The 21,528-nt window shown below is 34.9% G+C and overlaps 1 long non-coding RNA gene across 2 annotated transcripts; it reads left to right on the top strand.

Moving 5' to 3' along the window:
- Nucleotides 1–4,464: 4,464 nt before the first annotated feature.
- On the top strand, nucleotides 4,465–5,786 carry LOC120124132. 2 transcript variants are annotated; one of them, XR_005516253.1, is made up of 3 exons: nucleotides 4,465–4,584; nucleotides 4,949–5,017; nucleotides 5,684–5,786. It is a non-coding gene; the product is annotated as an uncharacterized LOC120124132 (long non-coding RNA). The 2 variants fall into 2 exon arrangements; XR_005516252.1 differs by having other exon boundaries at nucleotides 4,949–5,112; nucleotides 5,684–5,741.
- Nucleotides 5,787–21,528: the final 15,742 nt, after the last annotated feature.

Genomic DNA, 21,528 nt, shown 5'->3' on the forward strand with positions numbered 1-21,528 from the left:
AGTTATAGGGAGTGTATTTAAATTTTGTCTAGCATCTAGTTGAGTAAATAACTCATTCTTATACCTTGTTTAGATAAAAAGGTTAAAGAGAGTTCAAAAATCACGGGTAAAGAAAAAGTAGATTCCTAGTTGATTGGGAGAGGTTATAGCTTCCAAAGAATTCAGGTAACACACTCATAACTCCCTTATACCCTTAATGGATCAATAGAAATGCAAGATAGCTTATGTGATGTGATTTAAGCACGTTGAGTTATTTTCATGGCAATTTATATGTTTTAGGGTTATTATATATTTTAGAGCCTTATTTATGATCCTTATAACTTACATAAGACACTAATAACAAATGGGAACCTCATAATAGTAATGTGGGTAAGTTTAGGTGTAATTTCGAGCCTAAATAAGGCTATTTCGAGTAGGGGTATCGGTACTATAAGAACAATACTGATAATGTTCTTCAAGAAGAGTATAAATAAGCTTAGTTAAAGAGGGAGTATCGATACTCCTTCAAGTGGTATCGATACTGAGGAATTTTTGAAAAATCGAAGCTAAAATTTATATCGGTACTCATGGGAATATCGACACCCAAGGGTAGAAGTATCGATACTCCCCATAGGAGTATCGATACCGAGATTATTTTCAAAGCATCGAATCTAATTTTGGTATCGGTACCCGGGTTAGTATCGGTACCCTAGCTCAGTGATATCAATACTAAAAGGTGGGTATCGATACTATCCATTTTCAAAGCATGAGAGAATAGAGTGAAGTATCGATACTTAAGGTAAAGTATCGATACCCAAGGGGTCAATACCGATACTGAAAGGTCATTATCGATACCATCGTACATTTTCTGATAAGGATTTTCAAGGGGTTTGAAATAGGGAAATTAGGTTCCCAAGAACTCTATAATTACTTATAAATAAGACTGCAAGTGAAACCAATAATAATGCTTAGTCAAACATAGAAACATAATAAATAGGGATTAACAAGACTAGCCTTGTTTGATGCTCGGGAAATAATTTGGACACCCGTTTTTCTTTAGATGCTAGTGTAGTCGAAAGTATAGATGCAGTCCGGATATATCCTTAGGGAGGGTGCGAAGCCCTTAAAACTGACTAACTAGGGTGCGAGGTCTGAACACCCGTGAGGGGTGGGTTAGTCGGGGGGTATGGTGTCCGATGCAGAGATTTCGAGGGTCATATCTTCGGTAGACTAGAGGGGTGTGTGAGCTCCAAGATACAGAGATCCCTCAACCGCATCATGATGTTTACCATTAGTGTAGAGAGTGAATAACATGAGGATATTTACTAATGATTGAGATGTGATAGCTTGATGTATTTCAATGATGAACCTTTAGTATGACCTAGTTGTTAGTGTGGCAGTGAGCTAGTTAGCTCAACCTTCGGATGTTTCCGTTGGCAGGTTAGTAGATTGAATAGTCAAGGAGCTTTAGAAAGAGACTGAGGTCTAGACCAGAGCAAAGCATAGTACGTCTTAACATTTTGAAGGGCATGCATATTTATAAACCCTGATGTAAAGTTGAGTCATAAATTGTATTTTCAGTTGGTGTGTTTATTTTTTTGAATTGTATATGTATTTATTTTGGGAGCTTCTGATATTAAAGTGTTTGTTATGTTTTATTATCTTATGTGAATGGTTATTATAAATTAAGAAGTAAAGTCATTAAAAAGTTGGTCAACCACTTTAGTAATTTCGTGTAGCACCTGAATCGGTCGACGATGTGTCATACAGGTTTAGGATGTTACATTTAATTTTATCAGAGCGAAGGTTTAGGCGTTCCTAGGACCCGTAAATCAATGTCGATCAATATTGGTAAAGAGTTTAAGAGTACTATGTATCTACGTATGTAATAGTAATTTCATTGTTTTTATCTTAATTTCATATTTTAGAGATGAATAGAAGCCCATACCACAGTAGAGAGGGTAGGCAATAGAATAAAGATTCCCTAACTGATGATTTAGGAGATGAGTTCATCCCAGACTCCGAGCATGGGGAGCCTAGAGACTCAAAGATAGTTAAAGCGATGTTCTTTAGGAATTTGACATCTACTTTAGAACTTATAGTGAGAGCCATTCCCCAGACGTCTGCTACTCCATCTGTTTAGTCAGTCGAGTCAGTTCCTCCCATTGTAGCACCTTAGGAAACCCAATAGATAGGCTCTGGAGGTACTAAACTATTGATTTCTTTGGTTCATGAAATGATGATTCCGTTGTAATTGATCAGTGGCTAAGAGAAACCCTTAGGACCCTTCGCCAATTGCATCTCACCCCCGAGAGTATGTTAGAGTGCGTCATCTCCCTACTGAAAGGTGACGCGATAGATTGGTGGGAGATGTCACTAGATCCTGAGAAACCCAACTGGGATCAATTTTTGGAGGAGTTCCGCCAAAAGTATATCGGAGAGGCCCACATGGATGCAATGAGGGACATGTTTACTCAGTTAACCCAAGGGAATATGTCAGTATTCGAGTACGAGGTAGAGTTCCTTTGGTTGAGTAGATACGCCCCAAAGTTGGTTCCGTAAGAATATCATCACTGTAGGTTCAGAGAGGGTATTCGATTAGATATTCTGACTCATTTAGCTACCAATCCACCATGAGTATTCACAGAATTGGTTCGTCAGGAAAAGGCAGTACAGAGAGTTGCAGAAAGGGGAGCAACAGAAGACGGTGTCACTTTAGATTAGGATAAAAAGGTGGCCGAGTCAGCAGAACTAGCCCAAACATCCAATAGGTCAACATAATTTCAAGAACCTGGGAGAACCCCGTCAAGCCAATCTAGCCGACCAACGCAGAGTGCGAACGGAGGAGAGGGTAGAACCAGTCAACATATAAGGCCGTTACCCACAACTTCAATAGCGAGTTCTGGAGGTGCAAAGAGGGTGTATTCTCAGCCAAATTACTCTACGTACGGCAAGAGGCATTTGGGAGTTTGCCGACAAGGGACTCAGTGTTGTTACTGATGTGGATCTTTGAATCATTTTATCCGAGATTATCTAGAGGCTCGTAATGTAGCTTCAGAGTCGACTCAGCAATCAGCTCCGACAGTTCAGAAGGGCAGAGGATCTCAGAGAAGAGGGATTTTTTATGGTAAGACCGGTAGGGATGTATTTTTAAGCATATGAAGTTGGCTGATATATGTAAGGACATCATTTATATGTATTTTTAGGCACATGAGAACTCATCAATGTATGGTTTCCGTAAGACAGTGATCATGTTGTTATCATGAGGCTTCAAGAAGATGTGTTTTTGAGATGCATATTAGTTAACTTTATATATGTTGCCGGAGATTATTTTACTCCCTTATTCTCCTATTTGTCTGGGACTTCAAGGACTGCCTCAAGGCTCAAAGCATATTTCATGTTGTCTTTCTTGTTTGCTCTGGCTTTGTATCGTATTAAGTCCCCATTATATTTTCCCACGTGAATTGCCTGTCCAGCTCAGTCGGTAGAGCACAAGGCTCTTAACTTTGTGGTTGTGGGATCGAGTCCCACGGTAGACAATTCATAATTTTGATTGCCAGAGATCTTCTACAGAAGCTGCTCTCAACCTGGCGTTAGGGGCAACCTATTACCTTACCTCTCTCTCATCCCATTACATATGGGAATAGGGTTAGTTAATTTTTATATTTTCCCACGTCTTTTCCCCCTAATTTTTTTCTGCTATCATCTAAACCCCATGCAAATTTATAAGTTGTTCCGCTGCTGTTGCTGATGAACTTACTTATTTTATCTTCTTTTTTCCTTTTTGAAAATTAATTTATCTAGAAGTCTAGAAAATGAAGTTGGGCTTCTATTTCTTAATTTAATGCTCAAACTTCATGTTTTTTGTTCTTTACAATTTAATTATGGGGTAATAACTAAATGGATATATTTCTTGCTTTTATTTCGACCTCCAGATGGATGCATACTTAGTTTTGTAATTTGATGCAGATAACACATGTTGCTGCCCAATATGATCAGACTTCTTTTCTCTATCATGTTGTTTCAAAATGGAATGCTGACCCTGATACTCCCGATAATGATGGGCGGAGCCCTTTACACTGGTACTTGGGGATTTCTGCATGCACCTTACCCTTATTAACTTGATGGTCTAGGATAAGGCACTATGGTGCTGCTAATTTCTTTTGTATCTAATATGTGCATTTTTTTTGTCATATTTGATAGGGTTGATTATTTTCCTCTTCTGGCGTTACCATCGCTTTGTTATCTTCCTTTGATTACTTTGCTATTTCAGTTTTCTTTTTATCAATAATGAACCTTTTTTTGGTACTGAATAAATTATTGTTTGATCTATTTGCTGGTCCGTAAGAGTTCTTTTAAAACACCTGGTTTGTGTGTGTATGTGAACGCTTATTTATTTATTTATCATATAAAAATTATAAAACAGTTTCCAATTTTGTGATTTTAGGTTGCCTAGTGAACCTTCTTCTATTTCTTGATGCGCATAGAGGGCGTCAGGACAAGGAAGGTAATTTTTTGTATCTCAGGTTTAAAGTGCCATTTGTAGGGAATTTCATTCGGTTAATCTAGTATTCTGCTCTTTTAATTATTTGATCTTTGCATCAGGTTGCACTCCTCTCCATTGGGCAGCTATTAGGGGTAATCTAGAAGCTTGCACAGTCCTAGTAAAGGCGGGTAAGATGGAGGACTTGTTGGTCACTGATAGTAGTGGCCCTACACCTGAACAGCTTGCTTCTGATCAAAATCACAGACAAGTTGTTTTTCTCCTTGTAGGTGCCTTAACATATTTACTTTGGTAATAATTATTCTTCTGATATTTATTTGTTTTTGTTTTCAATCTTGCACTGTTCCAGCTCTTTCTTTTTAGTGATGACTGATAAACGCCCTGTGCAGGACTGTGCCATTTGTAGGGAATTTCATTCGGTTAATCTAGTATTCTGCTCTTTTAATTATTTGATCTTTGCACCAGGTTGCACTCCTCTCCATTGGGCAGCTATTAGGGGTAATCTAGAAGCTTGCACAGTCCTAGTAAAGGCGGGTAAGATGGAGGACTTGTTGGTCACTGATAGTAGTGGCCTTACACCTGAACAGCTTGCTTCTGATCAAAATCACAGACAAGTTGTTTTTCTCCTTGTAGGTGCCTTAACATATTTACTTTGGTAATAATTATTCTTCTGATATTTATTTGTTTTTGTTTTCAATCTTGCACTGTTCCAGCTCTTTCTTTTTAGTGATGACTGATAAACGCCCTGTGCAGAATGAAAGACATTTCTGACTTCTTCTGCGCACGTGTATTCATATAAATTTCTGGGAAGTGGGAACATCTTGAAATGATTGATTCCTTGAGCATTTGGCGAACTCAAAGCGTTTCCCTTACCTTTGTGCCTCATTAAGGTTTATGAAGCCGGGTTTCTCAAGTAATAGTAGTTTTGTTCTTAAATAGTGGAACCTTTACCCTTCCTTGTATAGGTGCAACATGGGAGCAGGATTTGAAAATTTTGTGGCTTCATTATGGAAATATTAGGGTTCCATTACTATTGATATTGATGGATATTTCTAGTTGTTTCAATTAATGCTGTAAAATTACTTTTTAAGTGGCTTTAATTTGTCTCCTAGCTGTTCTGTATCATTAGGGTTATGTGCTCATGAAATCAGCTGAATTATACCCACCTATTTATGTTCCTTTTACGTACAGATTCTGCAGGGAAATGCTAGAAGGCTGCTTGAAAAACAATGTGACGGGAACAGCCGTGTTGGACGATTTACAAGATTAAGACTTGCACCACTTGTGATCGTTGTGTTGAACAATTTGACCATCACTGCCCTTGGGTATCAAACTGTGTCGGCAAGGTGCTTTATGTCGGGTTTAATGTTTTTCCCCTTCTATAAATGTTAAGGGACTTGAAAGCTCTTATCAAACTGTGTCGGGTTTTATGTCGAGTTTAATGTTTTTCCCTCTTCTTTGGTGTGGCTGCGTTGACCGTTGAACAGCCTTCTCAGGTATGACATGAGCTTAGAGAGCAAATACATGATTTGTTCTCTCTTTGGGGACTCATTTTATACTTTTCTATATACAGATAGCTCGCAATATAACAACGAATGAAACGGCAAATGTCACGCGCTATAGCTACCTAAGGCGTACCGGCGGTCGATTTAGAAACCCATACGACCAGGGATGCCGGAAGAACTGCTTGGATTTCCTGATCGAAGGTTACAAAGAAGACATACAGGCCGGTGAAGATTCTGAAGGTATTGGGATGGTCCAAACGGGTGGGGATAATGGTGATTTGCGTGGTATTGCCATAAATGTGAATTCTAGCAACAAAAATGCACTTCATGGGCATGTTCATTCTTCCCAGTGCAGCCATGGCAACCATAGCAAGTCGGAGGAGACAGAGATCGGGACGTCGGGATCTGGTATTGGTAGTGACCGGAGTAGTGTATTTTCAGTATGAAATCGAACTGATTTGCATTGTATTATAAGCGTGCATTCATTCAATTTCAGATTTTGCTTTGCTTCTTTCTCCTTGTGGAATATATATATATATAATTTGCAGCAATGACATAAAATTCAACATCCATCCTTATATATAAATAAAATGTTGTTCTATCAAATTAGTAATGCATACAGTCAAATAATGAAGGCTTTCAAATTCATCAAAACTTATCCAACTTCTTCAACTTGCCAATGTATTCAATTCTGTCCTCATCAATCGCATTCTCTCTATGTCAACCCAACTAAACAAAATCTTACTGTATTCTCTTACAAGTGGTCGGGAATGTCTATAGGAGTGTTTCTGGCCTAAAACTTCGTTCGAAATGCAGAAATATTCTCGAATAACTCATTTTCAACCAAATATTTATGTTTGGAAAGTGATTAAACAAAAAAAAAACCCCGAAAACACGGTATCTTCACGTCGAAGAAAATTTGGAGAACCATTCTTAAACGAAGCAATATTTTCAACCATGGAGGCCTTCATCTTGTTTTTTTTAATCTTACTCGTCTTTTAAACAAACACGTTAAATGGAAATTCAAAATCTCATAATATTTTCAACGATGAGTGTTGAAGAAACATAGAAGATGGAAGGCACTACTACTAAACAATATTATCATCAGCCGTAAAATACTAAACAATGTTGTCTAATGAAGTAACACGCTATATTAATTAACTAAGATACGTCCAATATTAGACATACATCAGCCCTATAAAAAAACTATAAAAATAGAAGAATCAAACTGATCGTATATAACATTTATCATCCTTAAAAGTATAAATTATTGATGTCATACCAATAATTATATTATCTTCTTGACTATAGAGTATAATTGTTATTTTTATAAATTTTGAATTTGAACCCATCATGTATTAAAGATGTTTGAGCGGATCGAATAATAAAAATTCTTTTTGAATATGTAATATTTTATAAATATTTAATCTTATTCGAAAAGTGATTTTTTTTTCAATTTCCCAAAATTGATTTAGCTTTTAGAGTAGGTATGTGTCACTTGAACAACATCCCACATAATCTTCAAAACCTACATTATTTAATAAAAAGACTTACATTCATCTTCTAAATATTACGAGCGTAAATTTTGGCAATTTGATATTAAAAACGCCCAAATAAATAATTATTTAAAAAAAAAACCCTCCAGCTATTATTTGGAAGAATAACTCTTAAATCGTTCACATCGGACGACCTCGCGATCTGTAAACCGCGTATTAAATCATCGCACTCTCCAACACGCGATATACATCTATGGGCACACTTTCTAGGTAAGACAATAAAATAATTGGATAAAATGACATCGCGCATTGCAAAGCGTGAGGCAATCTTTATAATCCAAAATATCGTGAGATTTATGAAGGACCTCGCGACCTGCAAAGTGCGAGGACAATATATTCCCTACCCTCCCTTCAGTGTCTATAGCCTTGTTCGGATACTATTTCGGGTGAGAAACTATTTTTTTAATTTTTTTTAATTATAAACGTGTAATGTTGCAATTTATCTTTAAGGTGACTATAATATCAACATATATAAGACATTTTAAGCGGATTAAAAATGACGTTGAAAATGGTTAGAAACCATGGTTTTGTGAAGGAAGAAAAAAAAAATGATTTGATAGACATATTGGAATGTTATTTCTAGCTTATAAATATGAGTAATATGTGTTATTAATTAAAAAAGAAATAATGCAAAAAAACACATTTAATTGATACATGGGCCTGAGAGATTGGGACATTTGTTCTTCGTGTGTCCGGGATTCATACATATAGAACATAATTTTGGTTGTCCGATTCTTTCTTGATGTTCGAACAAATCCTTATCACAAAAAATTCGGGATGATCGTGGACGACCGATTTTTTTTCGTCGTAGTGCATAATCTGGCCGTATTGTAGGTTCATCATCAACTTTATCCGGATCTCATTTATTTCTAATGGGAGGGAACTTGTATTCATAAAGCTTGAATATAGTTTCAAGTAAGTAAACACGATCAACGAATCTCATGTAGGGTATCCGAATAGAAGAAACAATAGCAATAGTGTGCGCACACCGGTATTTGAAAGTTTGGAATAATCCGCACTCGCATGTTTTTTTCTCGTAAATTAACCACATATGCATTGTGTTGTATGCCTTCCAATGGCCTCACAAATTCTGATACACAGAATAATGACATTTCGCGGGAGAAGCATATATCACTCATCGCGTTAGAATGATGCTGGAATGTTTGCAATTTTCTGAGGAATTCTGGGTGGATTTGGTGGCCACGTGCCATCCAGTCAACTGCTTTCCTTTCCAAGGTTGTAGAAAGGGTTGTCAATCGATAATATATTGATTTGACAACAAACATAATAGGCAAACGACACACTCTCTTTGGTGATGAATTTATTGCCTCATTCAAGTTCGTTGTCATGTAACCATACCGTCTACAATTGTCAAATGATCCAAGTCATTTCTTCTTTGGGATTATAGCAAGGTAGTTGAAGCCCTCAAAATTCATGTGTCTCAGTTTATTCGTCAGGTTCTCAAACTCACATACGGACTGTGTGTAACCTATCAATAAAAAGTGGAACAATTAATTTGAAATAATTTTTGTAAAGATATGGTAAACCGAAAAGGGTAAAATATGTACCCATTCAAAGCACCATTAGACGCTCATCTTGATTCTTGAACTTCTGCAAATAGTTTGCGGCAATATGTCGTAAACATTATCGGTGATAAGTATTGGGAGGTTGGCAAGACGAGCACATACGTTGGAGTGCGTGTTTGATACCAAAGCCTCTGTAAGAAATAAGACAAATCCCATCATCTCTATTCTGCATCACATGTGATAGACCATATGTTTGTAAGTTCGTAAGGAATAATTCTCAAGAGTTGATATATTCCTTTTCGAAAATTGCGAAGGCAATGGAAATAGTTTTTCTGTTGTCGTCTTGTGCAACTGTCAATAACATTATTTGAGTGTATCGATGATATAACTAAGTACCATCAATTTGAACAACTGGCTTGCAATGTTGAAATGCATTAATACATTGCGGAAAAGTCCAAAAGCGCCGATAGAATTGGCAGACACCTTGTACAACACAATTATTTTCGTATGTTGGAACTGTTTCCAGTTTCACAATTGTTCCTAGAATATGTTTTTGCATCAGTTTAAGCCATGACCACAATTTATTGTATGATTCCTCTTATTGGCCGAACAATTTTTGTTGGGTCGATACCTTGCATACCATGCATTGTGGTAGTCAACTGTGTACCCATATAACAATGTAACTGAAGCAATACATGTCACAACCATAACACGTGGATTTGATTTGAGCAGCGGAATGAAGGCTTCAGAAAGCACGTGTACATCAAAGTTACGATGATCTTGATTCAGGATGTTGGCGGTGCATGTATGTGGTTGGATGTATTTTGTGAGTTTCCAAAGGTTGTTTATCATATTCAACCGTGATACACAAACCCTCCAATTATATCCCTACTTCTTGTGGAGACATTAAATGATGTACTTATTTGCATAAGTTTTTTCACAGTTGATGTGACGGAGTAACGTATTGTTGAAAACATTTTGATATTTCGATATAACAAATTAAGTTAAATGAATTTTAAGATTTCCCAAAAAGATTTTCTAAGTATATTCGATATAATTATTCGAATATCAAAATATTACTCCAAATCTTTCAAATGTTATTTTTAATCCTTACTCAAGTGTAAAATTAAGTTTTAATCTTAAAATAATTTCAAAACGATTTTACAAAATATTTCGAACCATTTCAAAGCCAAAAATTCCAGATTGCTTAGAGGGAACCAATTCTCCCCCAAGGGGGTACCGATTCCCCCTGAATGGTTTGACTCCGAGAATTCCAGTATGCTCGGAGGGAACCGATTCCCCCCACTGTTCAACAGTCGAAATATTTGAATTTTACACTTAGGGAACCGATTCCCCCTATGGGTACCGATTTCCCCACGCTCCAAGCTATTTTATTAATTGATTTCACACTAAAACGGCTATATTATCTTCATTAATGATCCCCAACGTTCAGAAGTGATTCAAGGTGTATTTAAGCAAGCTTAGAAGCCATTGATCATGTACAAGAAACATCAAGCAACTAGAATCAAGAGAGAATCAAAGAGAAAGCATCAAACCTCAAGTTTGAGCATTTCAAGCCTATTTTTCATTCAATATTCATTTTGCTTTCAAGAACACTTATTGTGCTCAATTGTATTCATTCTTGAGTGTTCTTTTCTTTGTTCTAGAATTGTGCAAACAATCTATCTTGTGAGGATTTCCTTGTAAGTTTGCAAATTTGTATTGTTCTCTTTGGGAGAGAGTGTTCTCAAGAATTTGGGGTATAATTCTTGAGGGTTTGTAAGGTTACTCTTTGTCCTCAAAAGAAAGACAAATTAGTGAATTTGTGGAAAATCATTAGTGTGGATAGCTAAGGTAGTGGACGTAGACTTTGATTGAGAAAGTCGAACCACTCTAAATCGCTGTGCAATTTCTTTCAATTTTCTGCAAAAGCTTCCACCAAAATTTTTATTGCCAATTCACCCTCCTCTTGGCCGATTCTGTCAATAGATTAACTCAACAATTGGTATCAGTGCCTAACTCATTTGAAGGTTTAATCGCCTCTTGAGTCGATTCGGGAAGAGTTAAATCGATAAAGATGGCGTATACTTCTGGTTCATTCTCCATGGAAGAATCCAGACCTATTGACGTGCCTCCACACTTCAATGGAACAAATTATCGTCATTGGAAGAGGTGTATAATGATATTCATCAAAGCATTTGATATGGAAGCTTGGATGATAATCAAGAAAGGATATTACTCTCCTACTAAGAAGGCAAAGAAGTGGAGTGTTCAAGAGCGGAAGTAAGCTCAACAAAACTCAAAGGCTATGCACATGTTGTGTTGTGCAATTGATCCTAATGTATATAAAGGAGTTTCTTCTTGTTCAAGTGCCAAGGAAATGTGGGATAAGCTTTAGGAGATCTATAGAGACAAGGAAGAAGAAGAACTAATAAAAGTGATGTCTCTATTAGCTCTCACATAGCCAAAGGTATCTTCTAACTCAAATATATCAAATTCAAAATCTTTTAATGAGTTACAAGATGCTTATGATAAATTATTTTCGGAGTTTGAGACCATGAACTCCAAATACAATAAATTGATTTCTAAATTTATTGCTAAAAATGATCTTCTTTTGAAAGCTAAAACAGACTTGGAAAATCAAAATGAAATGTTGAGAAAGGAGTTAGAGCTTTCAAAAATAAAATATGAAAACTTTGAAAAAGAAATTTTCAAATTAAACAAACTTCTTCTAGAAATGAAAATGGATTTTGAAAATCAAAATGAAATCTTGAAGAAGGATTTAGAACTCTCAAAAATGAAATTTGAAAGTATTGAAAAAGAAAATTTCAATTTGAAAGATAAGCTTGAATGTTTAACAAGAGAAAAAGATATAATTCTAAATAATTCATCTAGTTCAATAATGAAAATATGTTCACATTGTCATTATCATGGTCATAAGGAACATATTTGTCCTTTAAAGAAAGGAAAACGATTTAAAATTAGACAAGTATGGCCAAAAGGAACAAGAGGCATTGAAACTATTGTTCAAGGATCCAAAGCAATTTGGATACCAAAATCTACTTAAATGTCTCTTGTAGGTGTGTGAGAGCAATGGTGATAAAGATGATATTCAAGATGCTCTAGCCACATATAAAAAGGGAATGGGTAACTTCTAAACTTAATGTTTTTATTATTTAGTTACTCATTTAGTTTATACATGCATGATGTTTTAAAATGTTGAATTATGTTTATCTCATGTATGTTAAAAAAAATAATATTGTATGATGAACATGGTAATTTTTGGTAATGTTTTATAAACTCTAATTCATCATATTATTTTTTGGTTAAAATTGTTTTTAAAATGTAATTGATATCTCTTTAACAATTGATATCGATTTTTCAAGAACTTTGGTTTTGCAAAATTTTGACCTGAAATTTTTCTTAATGTTTATGCATATATTTTTGTTTAAATATTATAAAGTTTTAATGCATAACATTTTCAAAAACTTTATGCATGTACTCTTAATCTCTATAATCAACATTGCATAATGTTTTATATGTGAATGGGTTAAAAGCATAATCTTTTGAAAAATAAATTTGATAAAAGATACAATGTTTTATTTTAAAAAATTGATTGACATTGCATCTATTTTCGATTATGCTTGTTGGTCATAAAATAGGAAACATATACATGGTGCATTTAGACTCTATAGAAATGACTAATTTATGCCTAGTTGCAAAGGATGAGCATGATAGTTGGTTATGGCATAGGAGACTAGGACATGCTAGCATGAGTGTTTTGCAACGGTTAGTTCAAGGAGAATTGGTTCGAGGGCTGCCTAAACTAAAATTTGATAATGATAAAATCTGTGATGCTTGTGCTAAAGGAAAACAAAAGCGAGTTTCTTTTAAATCCATTAATGATGTGTCAATTAGTAGAGTATTACAATTGATCCATATAGATCTTTTTGGGCCAACTAGGACTACTAGCTTGGGTGGAAAATAATATGCATTTGTCTTGGTAGATGACTATTTTAGATATACTTGGGTTCTATTCTTAAGTACTAAAGATGAGGCATTAGAAAATTTTATCACATTTTCAAAAGTAATCCAAAACGAAAAAGGTTACTCTATCACTAGTGTTAGAAGTGATCATGGCACTGAATTTGAAAATCTTGGATTTAATGAGTTTTGTAATTCTAATGGTATTAGCTATAATTTTTTCAGCACCTAGAACCCCTCAACAAAATGGAGTTGTTGAGAGGAAAAATTGAACTTTAGAAGAAATGGCTAGAACCATGCTTTGTGAAAATAATTTGCCAAAATATTTTTGGGCGGAAGCCACAAATACCGCTTGTTATGTTGTAAATCGAGTAATGATTAGGCCAATTTTAAAGAAAACTCCATATGAAATTTTCAAAAATAAAAAGTCCAACATTAGCTATTTTCATCCTTTTGGATGTAAATGTTTTGTTTTAAACAACGGTAAAGAAAACCTTGGCAAATTTGATGCTAAAAGTGATGAAGAAATTTTTCTAGGTTATTCCTTAAATTCTAAAGCTTATCGAGTATTTAATAAAAGAACTTTGGTTGTAGAAGAATCTATACATGTTGTTTTCGATGATACTCTCCTTCCGAGGAAGGATTCTTGTTTGAATGATGATGTAGGTATTATTAATACAAATGACGTTAGACATGACATTGGAGAATCATCATCAAAAGAAGAAACGAAAGATGAGGAAACTCATGATCCTCTTGAGAATCCAACCATTGAAGAAAGGGAAGCATCTTACCCAAGAGAGTACAACTATGTCAAGGATGGTGAAATCATAGGTGATCCATCCAAAGGGGTAACAACTCGATCTTCTCTTAGAAATATTTGTAATTATGTTGCATTTATCTCATGCATAGAGCATAAGAATATTAAAGAAGCATTAAATGATGAACATTGGATTATGGCTATGCAAGAAGAGTTAAATCAATTTGAGAGAAGTAAAGTATGTACATTAGTTGAAAGACCTAGTAATAAATCTACTGTAGGTACTAGATGGGTATTTAGGAATAAGCTTGATGAAAGTGATAATATAGTGAGAAACAAGGCTAGACTTGTTGCTCAAGGGTATACTCAAGAAGAGGGCATAGATTATGATGAAACATATGCTCCCATAGCTAGGATAAAAGCAATTAAAATGTTATTAGCATTTGCATGTTTTCATGAATTTAAACTATATCAAATAGATGTTAAAAGTGCATTTTTAAATGGTTTTATAAAGGAAGAAGTGTATGTGGAACAACCTCCAGGTTTTGAAGATTCAAAATTTCTGGATCATGTTCTTAGATTGAAAAAAGCGCTTTATGGTTTAAAACAAGCTCCTAGAGCTTGATATGAAAGATTGCCAAATTTTTTTAATTGAAAAAGGTTTTTCAAAACGGAAGGTTGACACTATATTGTTTTTAAAGCATAAAGGTAAAGATTTATTAGTAGTTCAAATTTATGTTGATGATATAATATTTGGTTCTACTAATGATGTTCTTTGCCAAGAATTTTCTAAGCTAATGCAAAATGAATTCGAAATGAGCATGATAGGGGAGCTCTCATTTTTCTTGGGACTCCAAATCAAGCAAAGAAAAGATGGCATCTTCATCAATCAAGCTAAGTACGTCAAAGATATGCTCAAGAAGTTTGGACTGGAAAATGGAAAACCTCATGACACTCCAATGAGCTCTTCTACAAAGCTTGACTTGGATGAAGGAGGTAAATGTGTGGATGTTAAATTATATAGGTCAATGATTGGTTCTTTGCTCTATCTAACTGCAAGTAGACCAGACATTATGTTTAGTGTTTGCTTATGTGCTAGATTTCAATCATGTCCTAAGGAATCACATTTACTAACTGTTAAGAGAATCTTTAGATACCTTAAGGACACTCCTAGTTTAGGACTTTGGTATCCTAGAGACTCTAGCTTTAGCTTGCATGCCTTTTCTGATGCGGATTATGGAGGATGCAAATTAGATAGGAAAAGCACCTCCGGTACTTGCCAATTCCTTGGAAATATGTTGATTTCTTGGTTTTCAAAGAAACAAAATTATGTTGCATTATCTACCACTGAAGCCAAATACATTTCAGTCGGTAGTTGTTGTGCACAAGTTTTATGGATGAAACAACAACTTTTTGGTTATGAAATTGAAGTAGGTACCATTCCTATCAAGTGTGACAATACTAGTGCTATTTGTCTCACTAAAAATCCCATCCAACACTCTAGAACTAAGCATATTGAAATAAGACATCACTTCATTAGAGACCATGTCACTAAGGAAGATGTAGTTCTAGAATTTTTTGATACTTTGCATCAATTAGCGGATATCTTTACAAAACCTTTAGACAAGGAACGTTTTTGGACACTTAAGAGAGAATTAGGTTTAACTGACCTATCTTCACTCAGTGTTTAAAATAATTTTAGTACTTTTAAGACTAAATGAAAAATGCTTATAATAGTAATTTCTGATTACATTCATTGTTATTAGTTAGGGGGAGTTTATGATTCTTGATGAAAAATTAACTTTATGTTCAAATGTAGTTTAAGGATTAATTTGATTGATTGAACATAATTAATTTTTGATATATGAGTTGCCAATACCACTAGAAAAGATTAATTTAGCATTTTGAGTGTTTAAAATACAGATTTTTGAATAATAAGGAAGAGGGAATTGATACCCCCTTGAAGGGGAACCGATTCCCCCTTTGTAGGGGAACCGATACCCCCATGGGGTTCTGGTTTTTACAGGCAGAACACCCTATTTTTCTCAAACGTCTCTTCTTTCTTAAACGTCGTTCATCCTCTCTTTCTCTCTAAATCTCCATTTTTGCCAAAATCATCAAATACAGGTCGGAATTAGATCGTTCTTCAACTTCTAATCCTTGCAAACAACATCACATTCTCATAAAATCCAAATTTTAAGGGTAATATTTCAAAATCCTCAATTTCATTGATTTTTGAACTTAGGACTAGTTTTGATTAGTTCTAAGATGAACATTACATCAGGCATTGGTTATATGATGATTTTACAACCAATTTCATCAAAAACACTCAATTTTTCAAAACTATCTTTAAATTTTGAAATAAAAAATCGAAAATTGTTGTTTTAATTGATTCAATTATGTTTTCATAAAAATTATACGTATTATGATTTTCAAACATTATTTTCCAAATAGTTTTTCAAAACATTGCCCTTTAGGATTCGGTTTGGAGAACCTTGAAATATTGGGGACTCATTTGAGTTTTGGGTTTGATTATATTGCATACATGTGTTTAAATTTGCAGGTTACATATTCTATTTTGATTCTTAAACGATGTCAAATCCTAAACAACCTAGGACATTGTCTAGTACTCAAGTCAAAATCGACCTCTTATACCTCCACATCCAAATAACCCAAATATGATCATTATGAGCTCTTGTTTCAACGTACTTGGTTGTGGACAATATCTATACCATATGTACCATACTTGTTTTGAGTCATACAAAATCTGGGAAGAGCGTATTCCTTCGATCCAAGCTATAGAAGATATGGACTTCCAATATCTTCCTACTCTTAAATCTTAGAAGTTTGATAAACTCTTTAAACTCAAACCTTTGGTTTATCATCAATTAGTCTGCATTCTTCTATTCCAATGTGGTATGTGTCCAAAACGAGCGTCGATCTGAAACTATAGGAATTCGATCCTATCTTTTAGGACAATTCATTTTTATTGACTCCGGCACAATCGCTACCCATTTTGGACTAGATAACTCAGGTTTAATGAAAAAGAGAATGTGGATTCACCCTATAAGTCTAAGGATAGTGAGAGTACCCTAAGAACTCATCGTGATAGATTCCTTCATTATTTTATCTCTTGGTGGTTTAGACCATCCGGAGGTAGGTACTCCTCCCTTAGGAACATAGATATATGGTGGATATATTGTATCCAATATAAAAAGAAGATTAATCTGCCACATATCATCTTTAGTGAGTTTCCATAAACATTGTTCCTTCCAAGAATATAGAAACCTTGATTTATGGTTGTCTCCTTAGTAATTTGTTTATCAAACTCGGCCTTTGGGTCAATGGGTTTATCGTTCCGAACTCATAACTTTTAATTGTGAAACATTTTGATGTTCATGGATTGTTTTATTTTGGGTGTTTGAATTTGTTGGATAATTGGATATTTGAACTTGCATGCTTATATATTTGGTTTGATTTTCACTTTCATTTTGAGCTTAATGTTTATTTTTGCATCATTTACATATTAGTTGCATTATGACCAATTTTTCCATATCACATTGTTTATGAATATTGATTATGAAACTAATGGCTAACGTTTCTCTTTATTGTGATCTTAGCAGCTTAAACTACAATCAAATTGGCTAAATGATTTCAAAAACCTTGTTTAAAATCTTTTACGAGTCTTTTTGATTTAACAAAAAGGGGGAGAAGTGTTAAATGTTTTAAATGGGAGAAGTGTTAAAGTAAGGGGGGAGTAATTTTTCAAAAACGTCGTTTTTGATTTCAAAATCTTAAAATTACTAAAATGTTTTGTTATATCAAAAAGGGGATATTGTTGAAAACATTTTGATATTTCGATATAACAAATTAAGTTAAATGAATTTTAAGATTTTCCAAAAAGATTTTCTAAGTATATTCGATATAATTATTCGAATATCAAAATATTACTCCAAATCTTTCAAATGTCATTTTTAATCCTTAATCAAGTGTAAAATTAAGTTTTAATCTTAAAATAATTTCAAAACAATTTTACAAAATATTTCGAACCATTTCAAAGCCAAAAATTCCAGATTGCTCAGAGGGAACCGATTCCCCCCCAAGGGGGTACCGATTCCCCCTTGAATGGTTTGGCTCCGAGAATTCCAGTATGCTCGGAGGGAACCGATTCCCCCCAGGGGGTATCAATTCCCCCCACTGCTCAACGGTCGAAATATTTGAATTTTACACTTAGGGAATCGATTCCCCCTATGGGGTACCGATTCCCCCACGCTCCAAGCTATTTTATTAATTGATTTCACACTAAAACGGCTATATTATCTTCATTAATGATCCCCAACGTTCAGAAGTGATTCAAGGTGTATTTAAGCAAGCTTAGAAGCCATTGATCATGTACAAGAAACATCAAGCAACTAGAATCAAGAGAGAATCAAAGAGAAAGCATCAAACCTCAAGTTTGAGCATTTCAAGCCTATTTTTCATTCAATATTCATTTTGCTTTCAAGAACACTTATTGTGCTCAATTGTATTCATTCTTGAGTGTTCTTTTCTTTGTTCTAGAATTGTGCAAACAATCTACCTTGTGAGGATTTCCTTGTAAGTTTGCAAATTTGTATTGTTCTCTTTGGGAGATAGTGTTCTCAAGAATTTGGGGTATAATTTTTGAGGGTTTGTAAGGTTACTCTTTGTCCTCAAAAGAAAGACAAATTAGTGAATTTGTGGAAAATCCTTAGTGTGGATAGCTAAGGTAGTGGACGTAGACTTTGATTGAGAAAGTCGAACCACTCTAAATCGCTGTGCAATTTCTTTCAATTTTCTGCAAAAGCTTCCACCAAAATTTTTATTGCCAATTCAACCCCTCTAGGCCGATTTCGTCAATCGATTAACTCAACACATATGTTGTATTTCTTAATTTCAGTCACATCTTGTTCTTTTTTCCTAAAACTCATTCGTAAAAAAAGTAAATAAAATTGTCAACTTACCAATAAACAAATCAAAATAAATAATGAAAAATTAAAACATTATATTAACTAGAAAACCATTCCAACATAGAGATCACTATCACTATGTTGATTGAATTGCTCAATGTGTGGGAATTGGGAAAATTTCAGAGCATTGAATGCTTCCATATCAATTTTTGTAAAATGTGATGGTGGCTGGTAATAAGAAATAGACATTACAACATGTGGAATCATTGTAATTGCGCCGTATTCTTTGTTTTCTTCTACTTCTGGTGGCATGTCAAGGTCTTCTGGTTCTTCATAGAAGGGGCCTAACTCATCATCATCGGGGTCAGGCTCCCTTATTGGTTCTTCATCAGAATGATCCTCCTCAAAGTGGAATAGTTCAGCCTCGTTTAAATCAAAGTTAGCTACTGTTACATGTGTTTTTCGATCACAAGACCGCTCATAATCGATTCTCCAAGATCAACGCCACACACACCAATAAAAGAATGTATCCCTATATGTGTTAAGACGTTATCCACAGAAGGGATATATGTTGAATATCATCCAGATGAGAAATCATCGAACGATTTAAACATGGATTGTTGCGTTGGTGGCATGTTCAAGTTAAACTCGAATCTAGTAACAAAAGAATGCTTTGGTATCAAAGACGATGATACACCCAATGATACACCCAAATTGTTATGTGTACCATGTGTGCTTAACAAATTGAAGTCATTTTTCAAATTTGCCATCGAATTGTCAACAGTTGGATCAAAGACAAACTCCACTTGTCTCTAACTTGGCACACTGATACCATCATCGGAGAATAATGCATACAACTTCATTGGCCCTCTAAATAAATATTACAAGTGAGCGTCGACCATAATATGCACATCACCATTGTCCTCAACGGTGTATATCGTGTACGTTAATGGTTCTAACAACGTCGATAGTCAAACCTTCAAGTGTAACAATTTTGTACCACGAGCATATGAGACATTTTCTTCACTTCCTTCATCAACTTGTTATACATTAACTTCGTTGGTAGTGTTATTATATCAAAGTAATATAATACTGAGAGAAGCATAAACAATCATTTTGCCATCGTAATATATCAAAGTAGTAAGCCTTTCTCTCCTCGACATTTTAAGTGAGTGGTTGCCCGATTATACTGAATTGTGGTTTTTTATTGTTCAAGAACCTTGCGGGTTGCAAGACGTGATATCAAATAATGCGTGTTGCAGGGTGCGAGATCCTGGTATCTCGTATTTTGCAAGATGCGTGATTCTGCTAACGTACTATAGATATCACATTGTGCAAGGTGCAATTTTCACTGAAACCTATTTTTTAGGAAAATAACTCCCAAGATGAATCGACTAATGGAATATAGTTCGCATAATTAAAAATTGTTCGATAAACTGCAATTGCTCAATTAACTCAAAATAAAATAGTTTAGTACAAAATAATAAAATATTTCCCATAACATAATTTTTTTGATTAATTCAAAATAAAGTAGTTTAGTACAAATATTTTAGTTTTGAAGAACAAAATAAATAACAACTAATAATGTCTATGTCCACTAGTTCCACATCGTGGTGGACGACGAGTCTGACACAGACGTAATTGTGGTTCCTCTTATTCTTCAGGAACATCATCATCATCAGGACCGACAGTTGTATATGAAATCGATCAACCACTAACACTAGAACCGAGACCAATGTAGAATATACTCTGCAATGGCGTCTGCTCAATAATATCGGATCCCGCTAATTATGTCGGTGGTGAATTCAACTGGTCAAAGACATCGGTGAGGAAACCTTCTGAGAACTTCCTCATTTGCTGAAATACTGATTGAGTCAAGTGGGTGAAGATAGGGTTAGGGTGTGTCCGCGGTGTATAAGGAGGTTATTGTGTTATTTCCGATGTGGAGAATGCACCTTGTTGTCTTCTTCTTCTCTGCCTTAACTCCCCCACGTTGCCTCCCCGTCCGCGGGTGACTCTGTGGAGGATCATATAATTTTCGCAGTTGCTCCTCATCGATTAATAGATGTGGCATCTCATATTCTTGGTACCATCGCATATAATCGTATGTCACACTATGGTCGAAGATGGGTTGAGTCATGGGTGTCTTCTCGAATCTTTGGACTGACTCATTCAAATACACCGCATTATGGTCCGCCCAATTAATTTTCATCTTCATTTGTCACGTCAATTGATGCAACTCATCCAGGCAAGGTGGATATGGCGAAATTTATTTGACATAATTAAATTGTCAAATGATGCTCTGGGTAGGATGCCACTTGACTATCTCAAACAAGATCAATGAGACTGACACGATGTATACCGACGCATTAATCACCAGAATCTCATGCAATATATAGTCGGCAATAGCAACATCGCAGTAAGGTGTCCACATGAACTATAAAACTAAAATTACATAACTTTGTTAGCTAAAAACCTCAAATAAATTAAATTACTCTAAAATTATAAGATAAAATTTGAAGGAAAATATTTTATTACCTGATGTTCAAACTTATCGATCAAGAGTCTGAAGTCTCTTTGATGTGTTGGTAAGTGGGCGTGAGAGGTTTCATCAGTCCACCTATCATTAATACAATAGAATTGTATTATTTGTTAATAATATTATAAAATTTTGATAAAAATTATTTTTACCTCTTAAGTAACGGAAATTCATATGATACATGTGTTTTCAGGCATAAAAATGGCATTCGGATCCAGGCCCATGACTACAATAACAATAAACACTCCCT

The sequence above is a fragment of the Hibiscus syriacus genome, unplaced genomic scaffold, assembly GCF_006381635.1.
Source record: "Hibiscus syriacus cultivar Baekdansim isolate YM2019G1 unplaced genomic scaffold, ASM638163v2 tig00110415_pilon, whole genome shotgun sequence".
Taxonomy (NCBI): domain Eukaryota; kingdom Viridiplantae; phylum Streptophyta; class Magnoliopsida; order Malvales; family Malvaceae; genus Hibiscus; species Hibiscus syriacus.